The following is a 10,357-nucleotide window of genomic DNA, read 5'->3' as shown; positions in this document are numbered from 1 at the left end:
TTTTAATTGACAAAAACTGAAGAGTAGCCTATCCTCAATTTTGTAATAAGGGCTTCCATCCACCAAGCTCTTGCATCTCAGCACTGAAAAGGAAAATCTACTGCAAAGGGTTACTGAAGTGAAATAACAGGGTGAGAGAGACAATTTCTGAGGCATAGTAAAAGGGTGATGGTGTGGCTAACTAAAGTGAGCACTGAGGGCAAGGAAAACTTTACTGACATATGCAGGGGGTAATAAATTAATAGAAATGAGTAAATCTGGAATAAGAACTGGAAACGCAATGTGTCTGTCAGTATGAGGGGAAAAATGGGAGTGATTGGCCCTGCACCAGAGTTGGAAAATAACTGGGTGGCTGGTTAGTTATCTGCAGACCTGTGTTGGGCCTCCCCCCTGTTAAGCTCCATCTGGGATTATCTCTCATTAATGCCCCCTCCCCTGTCATATGCTGCCACTGTGCCTATTCCATCAAACAGAGTGACCAGCCAAGCTGAGCAGATAAATATCTCTACATGCAGTGCATCATTCTCTGACCCAGAGGTCTGGCAGGTGATCTACCTCCCCTCTTGCTAATCCTCACAGGAGGGGGAAGAAGAAAGAAAAATAATTTCCCATTAGTTGCCAACAGCAGATTTGTCCAATCTCTGTTGGGTGAGAATAAACTGGCAGAATCACCCAATCTCTGTTGGGTAACAGCGAGTTGACAAGTATTCTACTTTCCACCAGGTGGCAGCTGGAACCACATTGGGAAGAGCATGATGAAAACTGCTTTCACCAAAAAAGCTAAGCACAACGATCAACGCTGCCAGTGTGAGTTTTTCTGTCTGTCCACAGCACCACCTAGGTAGGGCAACTGATCTGTTATTACTCAGCACCCATAATTTTCACTGCCGAGGTTTCTTCTGGAAAGTTGCATGATTCAACAAATTGCATTACACTTAGCGAGTGTAGAAGTTTGTGAGATCATTTACCCATTTATACGTACCACTATCATTAAATCTGGTGTGCAAGTCACTTCTGTGAACAATTTTATATTTCACAGCAGCTGTGAACATTGGATGAGGACAAAATTAGACTCAACTGTCATGCCCTCAGTTGTGGGGAAGTTACCAGAATCAGTCATTAGAGATAGAGTAAGCACTTGAACAAATATGAGCTAATTAGAGAGAGTTAACAAGGCATTGTTAAGGGTAATTCATGTCTGACTAATTCATATCAGATATGAATTACCCTTAATTTTTTGAGGCGGTCACCAATAAGGCAGATAAGGAAGTGTCTGGATGTTATGTATACGGACTTCCAGAATGCATTTGATAACTTCCACACCAGAGATTATTAGCAAAAATGAGTGCTCATGGAATTGGGAAAGTAGCCTTTTGACGGGTTGGAAATTGGTTAGGAGGTAGGAAACAGAATGGGGTTAAAGGGTAGTTACTCTTATTGATGAGATGTGACAAGTGGTGTTCCCCCAGGGATCTGTTCTGGGGCCACAACTTTTCACCATTTTTATTAATGACTTGGATGAAGGAATAGAGAGTTGTATATCCAAGTTTGCGGGTGACACTAAGTTAGGAGTCACAGATGGCTTGGCTTGCATTCCCTTGAGTATAGAAGTTTGAGGGCTGATTTGATCGAGGTGTTTAAAATGTTAAAAAGATTTGATAGGGTAGATATGGAGAAACTATTTCCTCTGGTGGAGCAGTGTCCTAGGCCCAACCATCTTCAGCTGCTTCATCAATGACCTTCCCTCCATCATAAGGTCAGAAATGGGGATGTTCGCTGATGACTGCACAGTTTTCAGTTCCATTCACAACCCCTCAGATAATGAAGCAGTCCGAGCCTGCATGCAGCAAGACCTGGACAACTTCCAGGCTTGGGCTCATAAGTGGCAAGTAACATTCGCGCCAGATAAGTGCCAGGCAATGACCATCTCCAACAAGAGAGAGTCTAACCACCTCCCCTTGACATTCAACGGCATTACCATCGCCGAATCCCCCACCATCAACATCCTGGGGGTCACCATTGACCAGAAACTTAACTGGACCAGCCATATAAATACTGTGGCTACGAGAGCAGGTCAGAGGCTGGGTATTCTGCGGCGAGTGACTCACCTCCTAACTCCCCAAAGCCTTTCCACCATCTACAAGGCACAAGTCAGAAGTGTGATGGAATACTCTCCACTTGCCTGGATGAATGCAGCTCCAACAACACTCAAGAAGCTCGACACCATCCAAGATAAAGCAGCCCGCTTGATTGGCACCCCATCCACCACCCTAAACATTCACTCCCTTCACCACCGGCGCACTGTGGCTGCAGTGTGCACCATCCACAGGATGCACTGCAGCAACTCGCCAAGGCTTCTTCGACAGCACCTCCCAAACCCGCGACCTCTACCACCTAGAAGGACAAGAGCAGCAGGCGCATGGGAACAACACCACCTGCACGTTCCCCTCCAAGTCACACACCATCCCGACTTGGAAATATATCGCCGTTCCTTCATTGTCGCTGGGTCAAAATCCTGGAACTCCCTTCCTAACAGCACTGTGGGAGAACCGTCACCACACGGACTGCAACGGTTCAAGAAGGCGGCTCACCACCACCTTCTCGAGGGCAATTAGGGATGGGCAATAAATGCCGGCCTTGCCAGCGACGCCCACATCCCGTGAACGAATAAAAAAATTTTTTAAAAAGTAATCTTAAAATTAGAACTAGGTCATTCAGGAATGAAATCAGGAAACACTTTTTCATACAAAAGATAGTAAAAATCTGGAACTCTCCCCCCAAAAGGCTTTGGATTCTGGGACAGTTGGAGCTTTCAAGACTAAGATTTTTGTGAGGTAAGGTATCAAGGGATATGGAGCAAAGGCAGGAAAAATGGATTTGAGCTGCAGATCAGCCATTATCTAATTGAATGGTGGAGCAGGCTGAAGGGACTGAATGGTCCTACTTCTGTTCCTAAGTTTCTATGCCCCGTGGTGAACACTAAAGCCTGGCTTTTCCGATCAGCATTTCAATACTAGTGGTAAACCTTTTAACAGGGTGGCCGCTGAAGTTAAAATACTGCTAATCGGAAAATCTAAGCTTAACAATGGCTACTAACTGTTCCCATAGCTCAATGGGTAAATGCATTGCTTAGTGTCTCATAGCCATCTAGATAGAGCAGGAAGATCACAGCTTCATTCTCTGGCCTGAGTTGAATTAACCGGTCTCAGTTGGAGGGGCTACAATTGGCCTCAGAGCTCTTGAGCTATGGAGGGGGGAAAATCAGCGAGGGTTCCTGATCACTATCCAGTGGAGCCACATAGGCGTCAGGTAAGGACAAGATTGGGTATGGCTATCATGCAGTTGAAAGGCCCTTTGATTCTCACCATGGAAATTCACACATTCACTTGGGTGACGTATTGGAGGGCTCGTAGACACATGAATTACCCCACCAGGAGTCAACCTGGAAAGGAGGGGACATGAGGTGAAAATTGGAGAGACTCAGAAAAGTAAAATTGTTTCATTTGTGGACTTGTGAAGCGGAAGTACAATTTCAAAATTTGCGGATAACATCAAATTGGAGGGTATAGTTAATACTGAGGACGCCTGTGACAAAATACAGGAAGACATTAATAAACTTGCAGAATGGGTGTGTAATTGGCAAATGAATTTCAATATGGGTAAGTGTGAGGTATTACATTTTGGTAGGAAGAATAAGGAGACCACATATTCCTTGGAAAATAAGAGTTTAAATGGGGTTTTGGGGGTACAGATACACAAATCACTAAAAGTAGCGGCGCAGGAAAATAAGGCCATTTTTTAAAAAAGCAAACCAAGCACTGGGGATCATTTCTAGAGGGATAGAATTGAAAAGCAGAGAAGTTATATTAAACTTACGTAGAACCTTGGTTAGACCATACTTGGAGTACTGTGAACAGTTCTGGTCTCCATATTATAAAAAGGATATAGAGGCATTGGAAAGGTGCAATAAAGATTTACTAGGATGATATCAGAACTGAGAGGTTATACTTATCAGGAAAGATCAAGCAGGCTGGGGCTGTTTTCTCTAGAAAAGAGAAGATTGGATGGTGATCTGATGAAGGTCTTTAAGATTCCATATGAACATACGAATTAAGATCAGGAGTAGGCCATTCAGCTCCTCGATCCTGCTCTGCCATTTGATAAGATCATGGCTGATCTGATTGTGACCTCAACCTACTTTCCCTTCTACCTACTATAACCTTTGACTCACTTGTTAATAAGGAATCTATCTAACTCAGCCTTAAAAATATTCATGATGTGGAGATGCTGGTGATGGACTGGGGTTGACAATTGTAAACAATTTTACAACACCAAGTTATAGTCCAGCAATTTTATTTGAAATTCACAAGCTTTCGGAGGCTTCCTCCTTCCTCAGGTGAATGTTGTCAGCCTCACTTAACCTGCCACTACCTGTGCTGCAGCCACAGGGCATGCATCACATATGTGCAGTAGGAAGCATAAGGCAAACGTGTTGTGAGCATGAAGGGGATGCACAAGGGTGTTTGAGGGTTTGTCATGGTTTTTACTTATATTTAATTTCTGACCAACTCACATCACATATTATATTGGCACCACTACTGCCATGTCTTTGCGATTCTTGTCTGGTTTGTGCAATAATGCCCTTTCCTGAGGATCACAATGAAGACCCACAACTGATGCCACCCATTGTGTCACTGCAGAGTGGGTGTAGGTGTATTTGCAGGGCTCTTTTGTGCAGACGACTGAGAGACGTCGGCGATGTCCCCGGTGGAAGGATGCGGAGGAGAAGTTGTTGAGGGCAGTGGTGACTTTGACAGCGACAGGTAAGAAGATGGTGCTCGGGCCAGCCGGGAGCAGCTCGGCATGAAGGAGGCTGCAGATGTCCACGACTACATGTCGAATGACTCTGAGCCTCCGTGTGCACTGCTGCTCAGAGAGGTCCAGGAAGCTGAGCCTCGGTCTGTGGACCCTGTGGCGAGGGGAGTGCCCTCCGCGGTTGCCCTCCCTCCTACTGTGCAGGTGGAAGCGTCACAGCACTGTGTTGTGGAGCTCCACGTGTCAGAGGTGGCCGGCGAGGCTGGTGATGCTGTTCGCCCTCCGAGGAGGTCATGACTGCAGCTACGGCGGCCCCCATCCAGAAGATGTACATCTGAGGGGGTCCGCAAGGTAGGTACATGTGTCTGGACCCCGGGGTAAGTGTGCAAGTTTGTGAATTTGATTGTTAGGAGGAGGGTGGTGAAGGCCAAACTTTGTCCAAAGTGACAGAGTGGCCTCCTGCAATGAGTGAGTGTCTCTTCCCCCCCCCCGCCACCTGTCAAATGGACCTTTGCAGCTGCCACAGGCTGGTGGCTGCAACACGTCCATTTGAACTGGGAGTGTTTCCCCCAGTACGGTAAACAGTCCCAGTTTCTAAAATCCCACCCCTCCTGAAATATTCCCTTAATCAGGTCTGTTAACAACCTGAAATAGCAGAATAAATACTGTCAAGTGGCACCCTGCCGGCTTTAATTGCCTGTGGGAGTCCCACATGCGGGGGCTGCGCGCGCAAGTCAGCGCGTCTGTGGGGAACCCGGAAGTAGGCGGGTTGGAGCCGGGCTCCCGACCCGCTCCGGGATTCCCCGATTTTCGGAGCCCCCCCTGCCAGGAATGCACCTGATAACGGGTGCTAATATCGGGCCCAGTAATTATTTTGTATGTCAAACAAGATGACTGACTAATGTGGGGAAGCGTTGCAGTTATTATTTTATATTATTACGCAATGACAGGTTGTACTGATTGAAATAAGGGAGATTGATCGCGATGCTTGCTCTATAACTTCCTCCCTCCACAAACGAGCTCATCCAAAACTCTGCTGCCCATATCCTAACTCACAGCAAGTCCCGTTCTCCCATCACTGCTGTGCTCACTGACCTACATTGGCTCCCAGTCTGGGAGCGCCTTGATTTTAAAATTCTCATCCTTGTTTTCAAATCCCTCCATGACCTCGCCCCTCCCTAGCTCTGTAACCTCTTCCAGCCCTACAACCCTCCAAGATCTCTGCACTCCTCCTACGCCCCTTGCGTATCCCCAATTTTAACCGCTCCACCATTGGCGGCCATGCCTTCAGCTGCCTAGGCCCTAAGCTCTGGAATTCCCTCCCTAAACCTCTCTACCTCTCTACTTTTAAGAAGCTCCTTAAAACATTCCTCATCACCTGTCCTAATATCTCCTTATGTGGCTCGGTGTCAAATTTTGTTTGATAACACTCCTGTGAAGTACCTTGGGACGTTAAAGGCGCTATATAAATGCAAGTTGTTGGTGGTGTTGTATGCTCATATGCTGTGAAATAAAGCAGTTTAACAATAAAGCAGTCTGGCCTCATCTCAAATATTTGCCTTTGGAGAGATTGAAGGAATACTTGTGCAAAAGACAGTTCTGATCATAATGGGATAGTATTGTTACACCCTTGGTTAAACTATTGAGAGTTAAATATTAGGGAGTGATTAGTCAAGAGAATATCTAAGGCAAGACTAAACTTGTAACGGGGACTTAGTATGTGGGCAGCAGGGTTTTGAACAAGTTGGGCATATGTCGGGTGTGGCTCGGTGCTAGTCAGGATGCTGTTGGCAGAGTTCAAACTGAGGTAATAGAAGCATAAATAAAGCTTTCAGCAATGGTGGGGATAAGAGTGAGAGGGGCCCAAAATTAATTTCACGTCTTTTTTTCACCTACTCTGCTTCTCATTTTGACACGAGCCCTGTGTTTCCCCATCCATTCGGCCTCAACTTTACAGCATTGCTCATTTCTATTTTTTTTAGAATGCTTTCTTTTCTGCCAGATTTCTCCCTGCCTCTCTGAAGCCAATGACTCTTGCTGAGGTATGAAGCCACGGCCACCAGGGTGCCCTCTGGTACCTTGCTCAAGTGGCTATTCATGTATGAGCCCAGACAGTGAGTCAGCAATTCATTAATTGTGAACTCATCTCAGCTGAGCCTGATCCTGTTCTCGCTCAGTGTTCACATACATAGTTCTAGAAGGGGGAACTGGAAAGTGATGAGGAGCAGGAACCCTGATAGATTTTTCCATCCCTAACCCAGGGACACGAAGGCCAATTGTAGCACTCCTATTGCCATGCCAGCTGACATCAGCTAACTCAGCACAGACCAAGGATTACATCTGGGGTTTCTTGGTTTTTATGGCTCAGTTATTTGCAGTCTTAACCAACAGCAAAGCCCTTTGCTGTTTCACTGTGCGTTTCCTGGATCCTGTGCATAATATAGTAAAATAGGTTGTGTCTAGTCAGGTCCCTCAGATTCAGCCAACAGTTTTTTTTGTTTTATGGGTTTGGCAGGTAGGACATAGTTTCAAGTAATGTAATTGAGAGGTTTAGTGCAGGCCCCATTCCCACAAAGGCTGGGTATAATGAGCCTCTCAACCTCAGAGCCTAAAGGACATTCCAAATGGCTTTCATGTATTGAAATGAAGGCCTGTGGAAATGGGACACCAGTCCTCCAGCTGTGTCAGCAATGTTATTCACACTGCCTTTTATAGAGGTCTGAAATATTTCAAAGCTGCTAATCACTGCTAGAAAAATTCAACTTTTATATTAAAAAAATGAATCTGTATTCTTCCCTGATCTCCTCTTTAAGGTGCTTACTGTTGCTGGGATACTTTTCCAGAGATGCTAGCTAGACTCCAGTTTTTTTCATCTCCGGTGGCATAGAGCTTCAGTCTTGCAGTTTATGTCATCAGCTAAACTCCTTGGTTGTTACCACAGAGTGCGCTCCTGTCTGATTGGGACATTGGAATGTCAGGAGCTATTCTGGCAGCTCCTCAGATAAGCTAGGTAAAGGCATTGACTCATTGTCTAGGCTCACATATGAAGAATGAACACAAGGATGCGGTACCAGGGTCACTGGTGATGATGTAACTTTATCAAGTTTGCCCATTTTCTGCTGGCTGTGTCATTGGGTCACCAACATTGCCATACTTCAAGGCTGGGCAGGAAGGTCGGACCTTTAAAACATCCTATAACTGCACTCAGATTCTTGTAGTCTGTTTTTGAGAGTTTGTTGTTAGATTCCAGGAGTCTGAATGGATGTGAGTAGGATGTTACAGCAACTAAGTGGTGAGATGTGGGAGTGTGTCTATTATTCCAGCGTGCGCCAAGTCACCAAACTCTATGGTGCGAGAAGCACCAAGCAAAAGCCAGGTACAACCCACAGGTTGAGAGGGGAAGTTAGAAGGAGCATCGCCCCTGGTCACTCTGGCACACGCTGTGGTGCAGGGTGACCAATTGTAAACAATTTTACAACACCAAGTTATAGTCCAGCAATTTTATTTTAAATTCACAAGCTTTCGGAGGCTTCCTCCTTCCTCAGGTAAACATTTACCTGAGGAAGGAGGAAGCCTCCGAAAGCTTGTGAATTTAAAATAAAATTGCTGGACTATAACTTGGTGTTGTAAAATTGTTTACAATTGTCAACCCCAGTCCATCACCGGCATCTCCACATCAGGGTGACTAAGGAAGGGGTGAAAATAACTTTTTAAAAAACCTCGCCTTTAAAGTCAGTGGAAGTGATGTTGGTGCAGATTATCTGTCTCTGGTATTACCTTGTTTTGCAAAATGATATAAGGGAAGAAATTGAGAGACCCACAGAGCCTCGCTAGAAAAGAGTGTGAGGCGCTTAATTGGGGCTCCCAATGTTGTGGCACTATTTCTTTTGCACTTAGCAAGATTCTTTTTTTTTTATTCGTTCATGGGATGTGGGCGTCGCTGGCGAGGCCGGCATTTATTGCCCATCCCTAATTGCCCTTGAGAAGGTGGTGGTGTGCCGCCTTCTTGAACCGCTGTAGTCCGTGTGGTGAAGGTTCTCCCACAGTGCTGTTAGGAAGGAAGTTCCAGGATTTTGACCCAGCGATGATGAAGGAATGGCGATATGTTTCCAAGTCGGGATGGTGTGTGACTTGGAGGGGAAAGTGCAGGTGGTGGTGTTCCCATGTACCTGCTGCTCTTGTCCTTCTAGGTGGTAGAGGTCGCGGGTTTGGGAGGTGCTGTTGAAGAAGCCTTCGCGAGTTGCTGCAGTGCATCCTGTGGATGGTACACACTGCAGCCACAGTGCGCCGGTGGTGAAGGGAGTGAATGTTTATGGTGGTGGATGGGGTGCCAATCAAGCGGGCTGCTTTGTCCTGGATGGTGTCGAGCTTCTTGAGTGTTGTTGGAGCTGCATTCATCCAGGCAAGTGGAGAGTATTCCATCACACTCCTGACTTGTGCCTTGTAGATGGTGGAAAGGCTTTGGGGAGTCAGGAGGTGAGTCACTCGCCGCAGAATACCCAGCCTCTGACCTGCTCTTGTAGCCACGGTATTTATATGGCTGGTCCAGTTAAGTTTCTGGTCAGTGGTGATCCCCAGGATATTGGGGGATTCGGCGATGGTAATACCTTTGAATGTCAAGGGGAGGTGGTTAGACTCTCTCTTGTTGGAGATGGTCATTGCCTGGCACTTGTCTGGCGCGAATGTTACTTGCCACTTATGAGACCAAGCCTGGATGTCGTCCAGGTCTTGCTGCATGCGGGCTCGGACTGCTTCATTATCTGAAGGGTTGCGAATGGAACTGAACACTGTGCAATCATCAGTGAACATCCCCATTTCTGACCTTATGATGGAGGGAAGGTCATTGATGAAGCAGCTGAAGATGGTTGGGCCTAGGACACTGCCTTGAGGAACTCCTGCAGCAATGTCATGGGGCTGAGATGATTGGTCACCAACAACCACTACCATCTTCCACTGGAGAGTTTTCCCCCTGATTCCCATTGACTTCAATTTTACGAGGGCTCCTTGGTGCCACACTCAGTCAAATGCTGCCTTGATGTCAAGGGCAGTCACTCTCATCTCACCTCTGGAATTCAGCTCTTTTGTCCATGTTTGGACCAAGGCTGTAATGAGGTCTGGAGCCGAGTGGTCCTGGTGGAACCCAAAGTGAGCATCGGTGAGCAGGTTATTGGTGAATAAGTGCCGCTTGATAGCACTGTCGACGACACCTTCCATCACTTTGCTGATGATTGAGAGTAGACTGATGGGGCGGTAATTGGCCGGATTGGATTTGTCCTGCTTTTTGTGGACAGGACATACCTGGGCAATTTTCCACATTGTCGGGTGGATGCCAGTGTTGTAGCTGTACTGGAACAGCTTGGCTAGAGGCGCAGCTAGTTCTGGAGCACAAGCCTTCAGCACTACAGCTGGGATGTTGTCGGGGCCCATAGCCTTTGCTGTATCCAGCTGTTTCTTGATATCACGTGGAGTGAATCGAATTGGCTGAAGACTGGCTTCTGTGATGGCGGGGATATCGGGAGGAGGCCGAGATGGATCATCCACT

The sequence above is a fragment of the Heptranchias perlo genome, chromosome 44 (genome assembly GCF_035084215.1).
Source record: "Heptranchias perlo isolate sHepPer1 chromosome 44, sHepPer1.hap1, whole genome shotgun sequence".
In the NCBI taxonomy this organism is placed as follows: Eukaryota; Metazoa; Chordata; class Chondrichthyes; order Hexanchiformes; family Hexanchidae; genus Heptranchias; species Heptranchias perlo.
Note: the sequence above shows the minus strand (reverse complement) of the source record.